Source organism: Triticum aestivum, chromosome 4D (genome assembly GCF_018294505.1).
Source record: "Triticum aestivum cultivar Chinese Spring chromosome 4D, IWGSC CS RefSeq v2.1, whole genome shotgun sequence".
NCBI lineage: Eukaryota > Viridiplantae > Streptophyta > Magnoliopsida > Poales > Poaceae > Triticum > Triticum aestivum.
Window position 1 is genome coordinate 247,216,573 of NC_057805.1, and position 15,668 is coordinate 247,232,240.

Genomic DNA, 15,668 nt, shown 5'->3' on the forward strand with positions numbered 1-15,668 from the left:
AAAACATACATCAAGTGAGTCAATATAATACCCCATTGTCACCACGGGCATTCATATGCAAGACATACATCATGTGCTCTCAAATCCAACAAGTATTCGATCCGATAATAGTGAAACCTCAAAGGTAAAAACTCAATTCATCACAACAAGATAGTGAGGGAAAAAAACATATGTTCCAACTATATTAACAAAGCTCGCGGTATATCAAGATCATGCCAAATCAAGAACACGAGAGAGAGAGAGAGAGAGAGAGAGAGAGATCAACCACATAGCTACTTGTACATATCCCTTGGTACTTATTGAGCTTGCGTTGGTTTATCCCTTGAAGAGGAAAAGGACGATGAAACAAAGTAGAGATAAGTATTTCCCTCAGTTAATAGCCAAGGTATCAATCCAGTAGGAGGAACACACAAGTCTCTAATGATAGAACCTACACAAACAAACAAATACTTGCACCCAACGCGATAAAAGGGGTTGTCAATCCCTTCACGGTTACTTGCAAGGATGAGATCTGATAGATATAGGTATAAAAGGTAAACAAAAGTGCAAACTAAAGTATAGGTAAATAAATTGCAGCAAGGTATTTTTGGGTTTTTGGTTTTATATATCTGAAGATAATATGATAAAAATAGACCCAGGGGCCATAATTTTCACTAGAGGCTTCTCTCTTGAAGAAAGCATACGGCGGGTAAACAAATTACTATTGAGCAACTGATAGAAAAGTGAATAATTATGATGATATCTAATGCAATGATCATGAATATAGGCATCACGTCCGTTATAAGTAGACCGACTCCTGCCTGCATCTACTACTATTAATCCACACACCGACCGCTATCCAGCATGCATCTAGTGTATTAAGTTAACAAGAATGGAGTAACGCCTTAAGCAAGATGACATGATGTAGAGGGATAGATCCAATCAATATGAACAACCCCATATTTTAATCCTTATGGGCAACAATACAATACATTTCATGTCCCTTTCTGACACTGGGATTGAGCACCACAAGATTGAACCTGATATATCTCTAGCGTATCTATAAGTTTTTATTGTTCCATGTTGTTATATTATCATTCTTGGATGTTTTACCATGATTTTATAGCAACTTTATATCATTTTTGGACTAACCTATTGACATAGTGCCCAATGCTAGTTGCTATTTTTTGCTTGTTTTTTACTTCAAAGAATATTAGTACCAAACGGAATCCAAATGTAGTGAAACTTTTTGGAGATTTTTTCTGGACCAGAAGACAACTAATGGGCCAAGAAAGTATCAGAGGGGAGGCCCATGGGGGGCACAACCCACCAGGGCACGCCTAGGAGCACAGGCGCATCTAGGGGGTTGTGGTCCCACGGAGACCTCCTGCACCGCCTCTTCGCCCTATAAATTCCCAAATATTCGAAAAACCGTAGGGGAGTCAATGAAACACAATTCTAGCTGCTGCAAGTTCCAGAACCACGAGATCTAATCTAACACCATCACGGAGGGGTTCATCATCCTCATTGGTGCCTCTCCGATGATGCGTGAGTAGTCCACCATAGACCTACAAGTTCGTAGGCAGTAGCTAGATGGCTTCCTCTCTCTCTTTTGATTCTCAATACAATGGTCACTTGGAGATCTATTTGATGTAATGACTTTTTGCGGTGTGTTTGTTGGGATCCGATGAAGTTTGAGTTTATGATCAGATCTTTTATCCATGAATGTTATTTGAGTCTTCTTTGATCTCTTATATGCATGATTATTTATAGTCTCGTATTTCTTCTTCGAATCTTTTGTTTAGATAGGCCATCTAGATCGATTTTTCTTGCCATGGGAAGAGGTGCTTTGTGATGGGTTCGATCTTGCGGTGTTCTTTCCTAGTGACAGAAGGGGCAGCAAGACTCACATGTATCATTGATATTAAGGATAAAAATATGGGGGCTATTCCTACAAGAATATATCTCGCCTACATCATCTCATCGTTCTTATTGCATTACTCCATTTCTCCATGAACATAATACACTAGATGCATGTTGGATAGCGGTCGATGTGTGGAGTAATAGTAGTAGATGCACGCAGGAGTCGGTCTACTAATCTTGGACTTGATGCCTATATATTGATCATTGCCTTGCATATCATCATAATTATTTGATCTTCTATCAATTGCCCAACAGTAATTTGTTTACCCACCATGTGCTATTTCTCGAGAGAAGCCACTAGTGAAATCTACGACCCCCGTGTCTATTCTTTATAATATTTTCTTTCCGATCTAATATTTGCCACTTTTATTTTCAGATCTATTATTCCAAAAACCCAAAAATAATTTGCTGCACTTTTTATTTTCATCTTTAATTTCGTGTTTTATCGATTATTTATCCAATCTTCCACAAAATTATCTATCTTTTTACCATGGAGGGATTGACAACCCCTCTTATGCGTCAGGTTGCATATTTTTTTTCTTTGTGTGCAGGTACCGTTTATGTAGTGTTGCTTGGTTCTCCTACTCGATTGATACCTTGGTTTCAGAACTGAGGGAAATACCTACAATAGTTGTACTACATCATCCCTCCTCTTTGGGGAAATACAGATGCAGTTTCAAGCGACATTAGAACCCAGTATAAAGCACCTCTCCCATTGCAAGAAAATCAATCTTGTTGGCCAAACCAAATCAATAGATCGGAGAGAAATACAAAGCTATCTTAATCATGCATAAAAGAGTTCAGAGAAGACTCATATAATATTCATAGATAATCTGATCATAAACCCACAATTCATTGGATCTCAACAAATGCACCGCAAAAGTAGATTACATTGAATAGATCGCCAAGAACATCGAGGAGAACATTGTATTGAAGATCAAAGAGAGAGAGAAGAAGCCATCTAGCTACTAGCTATGGACTCGTAGGTCTGTGGTAAACTACTCACACATCATTGGAAGGGCATCAAGGTTGATGAAGAAGCCCTCCTCGCTCGAATCCCCCACTGGCAGAGTACTGGAAAAGGCCTCCAGATGGGACCGCAAGAGGACAGAAATTTGCGGCGGTGGAAAAGTATTTTGGTGTGCCCTCTCGTATACGGGCAATATTTGGGTATTTATAGAGCAAAGATTACGGTTAGAGGAGCATCAGGGGGCCCACAAGCCAGGGGCGCCCCCCTAGGACGTGGCCTCCAAGCTTGTCACCAATTGGAGGCCCCTCTGAACTCCTCCCAAAGGTTCCTGGGTGTCTTCTAGTCCAAGAATATTCCTCAAAAGTTTCATTCTATTTGGACTCTGTTTGGTATTGATTTTCTATAAAAGACAAAAAAAGGAAAAAAATGAAACTGGCACTTGGCACTAGGTTAATAGGTTAGTCCCAAAACATGATATAAAGTAACATAATAAGGCATATAAAACATACATGATGGATAATATAATAGCATGGAACAATAAAAAACTATAGATACGTTGGAGACCTATCAAGCATCCCCAAGCTTAATTCCTGCTCATCCTCGAGTAGGTAAAAGATAAAAACAGAATTTTTGATGTGGAATACTACATAACATGTTTATCATGTAATCTTTCTTTATGTGGCATGAATATTCAGATATGTAAGATTATAAAAAGTATAATATTGACTTAAAAACGATAATACTTCAGGCATACTAAAAAGCAATCATGTCTTTTCAAAATATAATGACTAAAGAAAGTTATCCCTACAAAATCATATAGTGTTGTTATGCTCCATCTTCTTAACACAAAGTATTTATCATGCACAACCCCAATGACATGCCTAGGAATTGGTTCATAGTTTTTAACGCACTTCAGCTTTGTCAACTCTCATGCAATACATGAGCGTGAGCCATGGATATACAACTATGGGTGGAATAGAATATGATGTAGGAGGTTGTGTGGAGAAGACAAAAAGTGAGAAAGTATCACATTGACGAGGCTAATCAATGGGCTACGGAGATGCCCATTAATTGATGTCAATGAAAGGAGTAGGGATTGTCATGCAACAGATGCACTAGAGCTATAAGTGTATGAAAGCTCAAAAGAAAACTAAGTGGGTGTGCATCCAACTTGCTTGCTTACGAAGACCTAGGGCATTTAAGGAAGCCTGTCATTGGAATATACAAGCCAAGTTCTATAATGAAAAATCCCCACTAGTAATATATGAAAGTCACAAAATATGAGACTCTCTATCATGAAGAACATAGTCTACTTTGAAGCACAAGTGTGGAAAAGGATAGTAACATTGTCCCTTCTCTCTTTTTCTCTCATTTTTTCTCTTTTTATCTTTTGCCTCTTTTTTGGGCTCTTTGACCTCCTTTTATTTATTTTAGTCTAGAGTCTTATCCCGACTTGTGGGGGAATCATAGTCTCCATCATCCTTTCCTCACATGGAACAATGCTCTAATAATGATGATCATCACCTTTTTATTTACTTACAACTCAAGAATTACAACTCGATACTAGAACAAAGATATGACTCTATATGAATGCCTCAGGCGGTGTACCGGGATGTGCAATGATCTAGTGTGACATCTATAAAAAAATATGAACGGTGGCCAAGCCAAAAATACTATGCAAACAATATGATCATGCAAAGCAATATGACAATGATGGTATGTGTCATCATAAAACGGAACGGTGGAAGTTGCATGGCAATATATCTCGGAATGGCTATGGAAATGCCATCATAGGTAGGTATGGTGATGAAGATATAACGTGGCTTATGTGTGAAAGAGCGTACCATATCACGGGTTTGGATGCACCGGCGAAGTTTGCACCAACTCTGAAGGTGAGAAATGGCAATGCACGGTATCGAAGAGGCTAGCAAATTGCGGAAGGGTGAGAGTGCGTATAATCCATGGACTCAACATTACTCATAAAGAACTCACAAACTTATTGAAAAAGTTTATTAGCCTTTGAAGCAAAGTACTACTACACATGCTCCTAGGGGGATAGATTGGTAGGAAAAGACCATCGCTCGTCCCCGACTGCCACTCATAAGGAAGACAATCAATAATAAATCAAGCTCCAATATCATCGCATAACGAGAGACCATATGTGCATGCTTCGGGAATCACAAACCTTAACACAAATATTCTTACAAAACCACAATTACACACTAGCATGACTTTAATATCACCATCTTTATATCTCAAAACGAATGCAAGGAATCAAGCTTCTCATATATTCAATGAACTTCATGAATGTTTTTATTATATCCGTCTTGAATACCTTATCATATTAGGAAAAAATTCATAACCCAAGAAAATTTCCATACTATTTATAAGACTCTCAAAATAATATAAGTGAAGCATGAGAGTTCATCAATTTTCTTCAAAATAAAACCACCGCCGTGCTCTAAAAAGATATAGGTGAAGCACTATAGAAACATGATATGTCTCCATCCTATCTACTTTTACAAATGCTTTTGCCCTTGTTTTGGACTCTAATTTCCATGATTTGAATGGAACTAACCCGGACTGACGCTGTTTTTAGTAGAATTGCCTTGGTGTTATTTTTGTGCAGAAATAAAAGTTCTCGGAATGACCTGAAACTTCACGGAGAATATTTTTGGAATAAATAAAAACTATTGGCGAAAGAATCAACAGAAGGGGACCCACCGGCTGTCCCCTGTCTTGTGGGTCCCACGAAGCTCGACCGACCTCAACTCCAACTCCATATATTCATGCTCGGGGAGAAAAAAAAATCAAAGAGAAGGATTCATCGCGTTTTATGATACGGAGCCGCCACCACCTCCTGTTCTTCCTCGGGAGACCAAATCTGGAGTCTGTTTTGGGCTCCAGAGAGGGGAAATTGTCGTCGTCGTCATCATCAACCATCCTCCGTCACCAATTTCATGATGCTCACCACCGTGCATGAATAATTCCATCATAGGCTTGCTGGACGTTGATGGGTTGGATGAGATTTACCATGTAATTGAGTTAGTTTTCTTAGGGTTTGATTCCTAGTATCCACTATGTTCTAAGATTCATGTTGCTATGACTTTGCTATGCTAAATGCTTGTCACTAGGGCCCGAGTGCCACGATTTCAGATCTGAACCTATTATGTTTTCATGAATATATTTTTGTTCTTGATCCTATCTTGCAAGTTATAATCACCTACTACGTGTTATGATCCGGCAACCCCGGAGTGACAATAGTCGGGACACTTCCCGGTGATGACCGTAGTTTGAGGAGCTCATGTATTCACTAAGTGCTAATGCTTTATTCCAGTTCTCTATTAAAAGGAGGCCTTAATATCCCTGAGTTTCCATTAGGACCCCGCTGCCATGGGAGGGTAGGACAAAAGATGTCATGAAAGTTCTTTTTCATAAGCACGTATGACTATATTCAGAATACATGCCTACATTATATTGATGAATTGGAGCTAGTTCTGTGTCACCCTATGTTATAACTGTTGCATGATGAATGCCATCTGACATAATTATCCATCATTGATCCATTGCCTACGATTTCGTTTCATATTGATCTTTGCTAAGTTACTTTTCCGTTACCACTGTTACGATTGCCACAAAACTGCTACTGTTACTTTTGCCACCGTTACTGATACTTCCATATTACTTTGCTACTAAATACTTTGCTGCAAATACTATGTCTTTCATGTGTGGTTGAATTGATAGCTCAGCTGCTAATACTTGAGAATATTCTTTGTCTCCTCTTGTGTCGAATCAATAAATTTGGGTCAAATACTCTACCCTTGAAAACTGTTGTGATCCCCTATACTTGTGGGTTATCAATACCTTTTTCTCGCACCGTTGCCGGGGAGCATAGCTCCATTCTTTGAGTCACTTGGGATTTATATCTGTTGATCACTATGAGGAATCTGAAAGATCTAAGAACCAATTTTTTTTGCTCAACTACGACGGGAGGTAAGGAACTGCCATCTAGTTCTGCACTTGATTCACCTTCTGTTTTGAGTAAACTTGCGACAGCTGCATCTGCTATTGATTATGATATGTCGCATGTTATTGATGATGCCACTTCTGCTATGCATGATGCTTATGATGATACTACTTCTTTCCTTGATAATACTGTGCCACTAGGTGAATTTCTTGATGAATAACTTGCTAGGGTTAGAGAGAATGAAATTACTCAAACTGACGATATTATTGAAATTGAAGATTATGATTCTCCCCCTAGATATGAATTGCCTGTTGTACCTGAGGGTTATATTATGGATGAAGAAACTGCTAGAGACTTTTTTGCTTGTAATGATAGAGATGATCTTGAGAAACTACTAGATAAGCTAAAAGAAAAGTCTTTGAAGGATAGAATGCAATAGGATCCTAAGTTTGCTACTTCACCTATCTTTTTTACCGATAAGGATTATGAATTCTCTGTCGATCCTGAGTTAATTACTTTGGTTGAATCTTATCCTTTCTATGGTTATGAATCTGAAACTGTTGTGGCACATCTTACTAAATTGAATGATATGGCCACCCTATTTGCTCATGAGGAAAAATTCGCTATTACTATATTCTTAAATTGTTTCCTTTCTCGTTAAAGCGTGATGCTAAGTTATGGTTTAATTCTCTTGCTCCTGGTTGTGTGCGTAGTCCCAGGATATGATTTACTACTTCTCTGAAAAATATTACCCTGCTCATAAGAAACATGCTGCTTTAAAGGAAATATTTTGTGCAAATTGAAGAAGAGAGTCTCCCATAAGCTTGGGGGAGGCTTCTCCTATTACTTAATGCTTTGCCTGATCATCCTCTCAATAAAAATGAAATACTTGATATCTTTTATAATGGACTAACCGATGCTTCCAGAGAACACCTAGAGAGTTGTGCTGGTCGTGTTTTCAGGGAAAGAACTGTTGAGCAAGTTGAATTGCTATTGAATAATATATTGAGTAATGATAATGAGTGGACCTTCCTAAACCAACTCCCAAGACAAATCCGAAGAAAAGAGGTATTCTATTTCTCAGTCCTGAAGATATGCAAGAGGCAAAGAAATCTATGAAGGAAAAAGGTATTAAAGCTTAAGATGTTAAGAATTTACCACCTATTGAAGAAATACATGGTCTGGATAACCCGACACAGGTAGTAGAGGTGAACTCTCTCTATAGATTTGATGAAGGTGATATTCCTCATAATAAGTCTGCTAGTCAATGCTTAGATGATTTTGATAATTTTATTGTTAAACAAGAAAACATCAATGCTTATGTTAGTAGACAATTGGAACGTAATGCTTACATGTTTGACTACTTGGGTGATTATATGAGTAGAACTGTTAATGTTCTTAAGCTTATTAGTAAACATGTTTCCATGGTTAGAACTTGAGTAGAACAAGTACTTAAGGCATTTGCTTAATGAGTTGAATTGTAAGAAATGATAATGTTGTTAGGGTTATGACTAGATGTGGTAAAATGACTCAGGAACCTTTGTATCCCGAAGGCTATCCTAAGAGAGTTGAGCAAGATTCTCAGAGAGTTAATACTGATGCACCTAGTCCTAGTAAAAAAGAAAAGGAAAATTGACAGGACTTTGCATGCTCCTAGTGAACCTGTTATAGACACACCCGAGAATCCAAATGATATTTCTATTTCTGATGCTAAGACACAATCTGGCGATGAACATGAACCTAGTGATAATGTTAATGATGACGTTCATGGTGATGCTCAACCTAGTAATGATAATGATGTGGAAGTAGAACCTGTTGTTGATCTTGATAACCCACAATCAAAGAATCAATGTTATGATAAGAGAGACTTCATTGTAGGAAACATGGTAAAGAAAGAGAACCATGGGTTCAGAAACCCATGCCCTTTCCTCCTAAACCATCCAAGAAAAAGGACAATGATGATTTTGAGCGCTTTGATGAAATGATTAGACCTATCTTTTTGTGTATGCGTTTGACTGATATGCTGAAAATGTCTCCTTATGCTATGTATATGAAAGATATTGTTACAAATAAAAGAAAGATACCGGAAGCTGAAATTTCCACCATGCTTGCTAATTATACTTTTAAGGTTGGAATACCAAAGAAACTTGGAGATCCAGGAGTACCAACTATACCATGCTCCATTAAATGAATCTATGTTAAAACTGCTTTATGTGATCTTGGAGCCAGTGTTAGTGTTATGCCTTTGTCTTTATATCGTAGACTTGAATTGAATAAGTTGCCACCTACTGAAATCTCTTTGCAAATGGCTAATAAATCAACTGCTATACCCATAAGTATTTAGGAGGATGTGCCTATTGTGGTTGCAAACGTTACTATCTTAATAGACTTTGTTATTCTTGATATTCCACAGGACGACAGTATGTCGATCATCCTTGGTAGACCCTTTTTGAATACTGCAGGGGCTATTATTGATTGCAACAAAAGCAATGTCACTTACCGTGTTAATGGTAATGAGCATACGGTACACTTTCCGAAGAAACAACCTCAAGTTCATAGTATCAATTCTATTGGAAAAATTTCAACTATTACTATTGGAGGTTTTGAATTCCCTCTTCCTACTGCCAAAAATAAATATGATACTCTTATTGTTGGGGGCATGCATATCCCCGTTGAGGTAACCTAGTGTTATTCGAAAATTCTCTGGTTTCATGTCATACGAAAGAAGTTTGTTAATAAGACTTGATCAACCTTGTTAATGGATTCCTTTTGATGAGCATGAGATGGATGAATTTAGAAGGCACAACTTTCTGTACCCACTTATTACTTTCTGTTATTTAGAATAAATAAAGCAAAAATAGTATTTTCTATCTATGTCCTAATTATCCGTGAAATAAAAAATGACCTGAAAATAAAAGTTCTCCAAATGCTCTGAAAATTTAGTATATTTTTTATAGAATATTTTAGAATTTCTGGCACTGAGAATGCACCAGGGGGATGCACCAGTGGGCCACAAGAGTGGAAGGCGCACCCTACCCCCTGGGTGCGCCCATGCCTTATGGGTCCCACGTGGGTCCCCTCCACTTATTCCAGCACAAATCCACTTCGTCTTCCTCTAGAAAAAATTATCCCGTAGCTGAAACCCGTGTTCTTGCTCATCTTGCTGCCATTTTCGATCTCCTTGCTCAAAGATGAATTCGCAAAACTGCTTTGGGGGATTTTTCTTCCGTATATGACTCCTCCAATGGTCCAATTAGTTTTTGTTCTAGTGCTTTATTTGTTGCCACTTTTTGCTGCTGTCATAACCTTGTTCTTGAGCTTGCATGTCAAATTTATGTGGTCCAAAGTAGTTTTGATGCATGATATAGCCTCTAGACACTTGTAGGAGTAGTTGCTATCAATTTTGTTGAGTTTGGTTCACTTTTATTTTGAGTCATTAAAATTTCAGAAATTTTTCATAGGAAGAAAAATTTCTAGGAAAATGTACCAATGTGGTTCTTCTAGGAAGCAAGCACCGAGGCTCATGATACGTGAGCCGGACCTTGAACCACCAAGGGAAGCTCAAGTGCGGCCTAGTGAATGGTCGTCAGATGAATTCATGGTTCATGCAGGTTTCAAGGATGAGTTTGATGCATACATACAAAATGCTGGCCTTGAGGACTTCGTGTCAGATAAGTGCCGACAATACTATTACCTCACCGATTCCTTTGTGCGGAGGTTTGAATTTTCATCTAAGCGTAATACCCATACGGTTTTATTGGTCTTTATGATGAATCATATACCATGGACCTTGAGGATTTTAATACTGCTTGCAAAATCCCACAATGGGGCATCCATAGTGAGCCTCACAAAGCTGAACACAATGATTTCCTTGCTAGCATCACTGTGGGAGAAACTAGAAATATCACACAAGCTACCATAGGGAGCATTCACTTTCTTGCGATACATTATTTTTCTCTCTTTATGGGTAGATGCATTAATGGTAAGCATGAGCATAGCCACTTTTGCGTTCTAGATCTTAGTGTCCTCAAATGTGCGGTGTTAGGTGATAAGCGCTATAACTTGGGGTCTATTATTGCGAGGAGGTTACATCTTAATGCTAAAGATGGACATTTATTTGATGGGATTTATGCAACTCATTTACCTAATTATCTTGGTGTACCCATAAGAGGGAATGACATTGAGTTGACACCTGCTTTTCTAGATTATAATGCTATGGTACGCTATCAGTTTCTTGAGAGGAACGAACAATGCCTCCAGTACCGACTAATCTTTGACAGACGGCATGCTGTCCATGTTACCCTTCCTGCTCCTTCCTTCTTTAACTTTCAGGTAAAAGGGAGATAGTTTATTACCAGAGAGGAGGCAAACCAGTATGAGGGAGAGATGGAGGCCGCTCGCCTCCAGGAAGTTGCTCGCCAAGTGGTAGCTGCTGCAGCACTGTACAACCCCAACTACGATTTTGGATATCATCTGGGCCAGTCGTGGCCTTGGACCAACTAAGGCAAAAAGCCTAAGCTGGGGGGAGTACGTATTTCTCACCGACATTACATTCATGCTCACACAATCATTCTGGTTGTCGGTGATCATACTTTTTCATTGTATTATCCATGCTAATTTATTTTCTTTTTATCGCTTCTTCTTGTGTGTTTGAAAAACTTTGAGAAAAACAAAAAAATTAGTTGTAGCTATCGGCGTTCTGGGAACTAAGGTACATTGACATGCCGGCCTACGGCCCACAGCATGGCTCCATCGACGGCCTCGTACGGCCCATCTTCAACATCGACAAGAGAAGACCCTCGCGAGGGGCCAAGCCTCGCAAGGCGGATGACGTCAAGACCTCCAGAGGGAGCGCCCCCCTACGCTGGCTCCTGAGGAGTGGAGATTCCTATGCAGGTGCTCACCTCATGAGGTTAAGGTCACGTAAGCCATGACGACCAAGGCCAGGCGGGCGCCAGGAGGCGCAGCACAACATGTTTCTTCTTTGGGGCTTAGTAGACAGGCAAAGGGGCGGCGAAGTACCAAGTAACCAGCCAAAGGTTTCCATTTCCGTGCTACAAGACCAAGACCGCCAGGACGGAGGACAAAAGTCATCGCCGAGCCCACCACGGCGTCACGACCAGAAGATTTGCAGGCGAAGACCAACTTTCGTCAGGATAAGATGTACTAGTTGTCTCCCTTCAAACTTGGTTGTTGCGGAATCCCTTCCCTCCTACATTTTGGGGGAAGATGTCCGAGGCCACTATAAATATAGCCTAGCCACCACCATTGGAGGGGACGGAAAAGCGCAAACCCTCACTAGCTCACACCAACTCAAGAATTGACCTCCTGAGGTTGTTCTTCCTCTGTACCAGTTCATCCTCAGCCCCTCGTGAGGCCAATCCACCCGAAAGCAGGAGTTGGGACTTACACCGTAAGGTGGCGTGAACATGGGTAAACTGTCATGTCCCTTTCCTTTCCCGTTCATTGAGATAGGTTGTGAGAGCGACGAGTTGGTAGGCTGGGGAGATCAAGTTCTTCGCACCCACCCTAGAGTTCGAACTTTCCTTTGGTCCGCGGGGCCCTGAATCTGACATTTGGCGCGCCAGGTAGGTGTGCGTTGGAGCCTCTCCCCCACCAGTCGATTTGCCACCGTTCCATCATTCTCATGGCTAACGCTCGTCGAGTTCGTGCTGAGCGCCGAGCTGCCCTCGCCGCCCGCATCACCCAGACAGTGCTTGCCAGCGACGGCGGCCCCCGCCGTTCCCCATCGCCTGCGGCTAGCGCTGCCACCGGCCCAGTGGCTCACGAGTAGCAGGCTTCATCGTTGCATCCTTCTATGCGGCGTGATGGACGCACCACCACTCCGTCGCTGACTCCGGCGGTTGCTTCGTCTCCCCATGCTCGTCGTGGGCCGGCAAACGTGCAGGCTGTGTTGCTCATGGCACGCGAGCTTCTGCGCTATCGCCCGACCGATGACCTCTACGAGGACTGCCTGCACCGCATCACCGAGCTCGTCAGCGCCACTGGAGAGGCCCCAGCACCGTCTCGCTCGTTGCTTCCCCCGCTGCCTCTTGCGAGCCATGTGGCCCACGGTGCGCCTCCTCCACATCCCAGGCAAGATGGCGTCCTCAAGCCAAGGCGCCAGGCCCGTCGGCGCGACCCGCCGTGCAGGGAGCCAGCGCATGACTAAGAAAGCTGCCAAGTGGAGCAGCGGCCTCCAGGAGAGGTGTGTGCGCTCCCAGCACAGCCGCGTGAAGAACACGTGCTGCCCGAGGCGGCGGCGTGCGAGTGTCAAGACCAGGCTCCCACTACTAGGGAAAACTTTATATACAGCATCTTAGAAGTAGCGCTAGACAAAACAGTGCGCTAATGCTACATAGTAGTAGCATGCTTAAATAAACTACGCTACTGCTACTACATTAGCAGTAGTGCGTTCTAGGAAATCGCGCTGCTGCTATGTTTGTACCGGGCGGAGATGGCTAGCCCCACTTAGCAGTAGCGTGTATCTGCAACCACTACTACTGCTAAGCTCCATAGCAGTAGCGTGTATCTCGGAAACGCACTACTACTTACTTACTTTATCCTCACCATGCGCCCGACCCTCTCACTCACTCTCGCCCACGCCGAACCCGTCGTCCGCCGCCGCGATCGTCCGCCGTCGTCGCCGCGCTGCTCCTCCACCGAGGTAATCCCTCCGTCCCTCCTCCACCCTCCTCCCCTCCCTCCTCCTCCCTCCTCCTCCGGCCGCCCTCCTCCCACTGCACCTTCCTCCTCCTCCTCCGGCCGCCCTCTCCCTCCTGCTCCTCCGGCCGCCCCCTCCCCCTCCTCCCCCCGCCCCCTCCCTCCTCCGATCCCACCGGCCTCCTCCCCCTCCTCCTCTCTCCTTCCTCCTCCCTTCCCCTCCTCCCTCCATCTCTTTTTTTTTCTGTTTTTACTGTAGTTTTCTTACTATTGTGTAATGTATATTTTTATTGTTTTTAGTAAGTGTTTAAATTAATTAGTAAGTAAATTAATAAAACTAGTTAAACTAGTTTATTTTTAGTAAGAACTAGTTGAATTAATAGAACTAATGTATTTTTAGTAAGAAAATTAATATAACTAGTTGAACTAGTTTATTTTTAGAAAGAACTAGTTCATTTTTATTTATAGTAAGTTTATTTTTAGTAAGAACTAGTTGAATTAATAGAACTAGTTGAACATGTCATGTTTGTTGTTATTTTTTAGTTTAAGCAATTATTCCTGCATCGTCGACGATGCCTATCCCGCATCCTCGTCGTCGATACCCGTCGTTCGCTAGGGTTTTAGTTGTATTAGTGATGTTATATGTATGATACTATTCTGGATGTATTAGTGATAACTTATAGGGTTTTTGTTTTTGCAGAAATCTAGGAGCCCCTCCATCATCCCTGCCGTCGTCCCCGTGACCGACCCCCTCCGACCTTGAGCTGAGACCAGCCAAATCTCCATGTCAATATGTGTCCTACAAGATATGATGTAGATAAAAACATGCATACCTTGTGTTGCTCAAATAGGATATATGGGTGCCCAAGTGGCCGGTCATGTTTGCAGGTTACACCTCCGAGTGGCCTTTGTTTTGCCGGAGTGTTGATTAATTTCCCTTCCGGCAAATTTCAGGCGCTCGATATGTCCTTTTTTAGCAAAGGTCATGCCGGATTTTTTCATGAATTTTGGCATGATTTGTGCTAGAATATGTAGGAAATTTCTAGTGGCCTGGATTTTCTAGAAAGATAATTAAACGATATTTCGGGTTGACTTTAAGTCTGTCGAGGCCGAAGAATCCCGCCTGTTGTCGTGGGCGTCGTTTCTCCTTCTTCTCCTTGTGCTAGATCTTTGTTATGCACTAGGGGAAGGAGGGGTAACGACCATCACCGACGGTTGCAAATGTCAGAGAGGAATCAGTGAGGGAGAGTCTCCACCATATATGAGAGGACGAAGAATCCCGACTATTGTCGTGGGGTCGCTCCTCCTTCGTTTCCGTGTGCTAGAAATTTTGGTGCAATGCACTTGGGAAGGAAAGGAGGAGCGACCATCACGAACGGTCGAATGTATACACCACGTGAGCTGAGAGATTTCAAGAAAAGACTCGACAGACCGATAGTCAATCCGTGATGAATAATAATGATCTAATTTAGTTTTTGTAGTACATATATTTAATTGTACAACTTTAATCATTCAATTATGAACATAGGAAATGTTGTACTCGGACGACGAAAGTCTCCCGGGGGAGTGCGACTGGTGCAACGATGACCGAGGTCTGTGCGACAGTCCTCACCTGGACGAAGTTCGGTGCTTCAGAATTAAGCTCTAGGAGACCTTCGATGTTGAAAAGGTACGCAACGATGACAAGTGATTTTTTCGTAATTAAGCACGACTTCAACTATTTCAACGTGTAATTTTCATCTTTTACAATTCGACTAGCTTATCCCATGCCATGCAAGGCGCTATGTCTTGAAGAGGATGGGTTTTGAAGACCATGAAAATTTCAAAACAAAGAAAATACACCTAAGGACCCATCATGATATGAATTTTGAAGTAAATATGTACAATTCTCGGAGCGTAACCCATTTTGGTTGCCAAAATTGGGAAGCACTTTGCAAGATGTATGGTTTTTATGAGGATATGATTGTCACCATGGATCTTGGTGACCCTGCAAGACAATATGGACATTTGGGTACTTGTTGATACACTTCCGATTCTACTGCTATGTGAGTTTCTCAAACATAGTTATTAACTAATTTATATTGTTTATTTCAAAATAGTTGACAGCTTGTTTCCATTGACAGCTTATTTTCATTCTTCAAACAATGTGCGGAAGATGGTGGACAA